Consider the following 2,079-nt stretch of genomic DNA (forward strand, 5'->3'; position numbering starts at 1 on the left):
CTTCACAGACCAAACGTGTTTCAGTTTCATTCTTTCCTCTTCATCGTCCATCAGCGTCTCTCGTTAAACCGGCCCGGCTCCACTCGGCTCTCTAAGCTGAGCGTCTTTAAAGTTCGTTTGTCTGATTGTAACGAGGCAGCGATGCACGAAGACGAGCGACGGCGGCGGGTTTACGGCAGCGAGAGGCCTAATTGAAAAGAGCCCATAAACCAGGAGAGGCAGTAAAACGGTGGCGAGCTGCAGCTCTGAGCCCATAAACCCATCAGCTGCTCCCACCAGGGAACCCGGTCTGGGTCGGTCCCACACCTCAGTCTGGTTCTGGTTCTGTTCGACCCTGATGGCTGCACGACGAGCTCCGATAACGTTCCAGAAACCTCCAGACTCCTGGAGGAACTCAACCCTCTGAAGTCCAAAACCTGCAACGAGGTCTGAACGGCAGGTTTTATGATATAAGATCAGGTTTACAACATCTATCAGCAAGAAACGGAAACAAGTGTCAGATTTACAACTTTATAAAAAGGTCCCTGAACGTCTCATCTGTCAGGAAACTGTGAAATGTTATAAAAATGTAATTAGAAAAACTGTCAAAAATATAGCGTCTGCTCTGACCTGGATCTATTTAAAATAAATAGTAATAAAAAAATAAAATAAATCTGCACAATTAGAAAGTTAAAAAAAAAAAAAATTCTAAATCAAGTAAACTGAGAAATTTAAGTTTCTTTTTTTTTGTCTTTAAATGTTTATGGTGTTAAAACTTTACATTATCTTACAGAAAACAAATCTCAGCTGAAAGTCATAAGATTTTCTAAAAAAAAAAAAAAAAAAAAGATCATGTTCCATTTAAAAAAAATACTAAAACTTGAACTGTTAGCTCGAACACGATTCTGTAAAATAAGAGAAGAATTTAAAAGAATTTTAAAAAGGGAAAAAAAAGAATCCTGCACTCCTCAGCTCAACTAGAATTTTAAAAAATATATATTTTTACTAACCCATTGAATTACAAAATGTGACTTTCCATTTTTCTTTTCTTCATGTTTGTGACGTTAAAGCTGACTTACAAAATGAAGAATCACAAAAACAGAAATAAAATAAAAATATTATACATGTTGATTCCAGGTTTCCTAAATCAAATAAATTCAACCTTTAGTTTTTCGTTTTTCATATTTAAGGCATAAAACATTAAATTATCTTCAGAAAAAAAAGGATTTTAACTAAAAATCCAATAGCTTATTAAAGTCCTTTTATATATTCTACATTAAAAATATATATATAATAAAAAATCATTGATTTGCTCTCAAAAGTAAAAATTTTCTGTAAAAATGAAAATTATTCTGAACTCACTGATGGAATCATGAAGTCTTCGGTGACTCAGCTGCAGCCAACAGACCTGTGATCAGGATTCATGGACTTGAACTGTTTCTACAGAGCAGATAGAAAGAAATTTAAAAAAGCATCCATAGAACGTAAATAAGTCCACTTTTTTTCCTCCAGTGTTAAAATCTGTGAGAACTTGTTGCTCATGTAGATTCCAGGAAACATGACTTAACTTTATCTCTTTGTGTCCGTCTGTCGTACACGAAGACGTCTCTGAGTTCTGTCCTCCTTCATGTGGTTCTGGTTCCTCAGAGCTGCTGAAACATGAACCTCAGTGAAGGAACAAACAAGGAAAATCTGTCAAATAAAGGTTTAATAGATGCATTTCCATTTATTTTATATATATTTGAATATCTGTAGAAGAATAAATAATTTCTTTTTGAGAAACTCTGAGAGGCTTAAATGTTCTAAATGATTTCTCACATCTGGACAAACAGACTTCTGTTTGCTGACATCCAGTCTGGACATTACATCTGCTGCAGCGGCGTTTAAATCTGAATCTATGCACAGAACATCCACCACCCTGGAAGTAAAGCAGCAGTTATTCGTCACATCGTCTTCAGCGAGCTGAACGTCAGTCCAGAAAAACAGCTGAAGCTCTGATTTATGGACTCTGCAGAGATCCTCCTGAACAAAGTCGTGTTTATCCAGACACTCACAATAAGGACCCGGCTTTGTTTGTTTTTTTTGGCACATTTGACGTCA

This window comes from Stegastes partitus, unplaced genomic scaffold (genome assembly GCF_000690725.1).
Source record: "Stegastes partitus isolate 25-593 unplaced genomic scaffold, Stegastes_partitus-1.0.2 Scaffold1373, whole genome shotgun sequence".
In the NCBI taxonomy this organism is placed as follows: Eukaryota; Metazoa; Chordata; class Actinopteri; family Pomacentridae; genus Stegastes; species Stegastes partitus.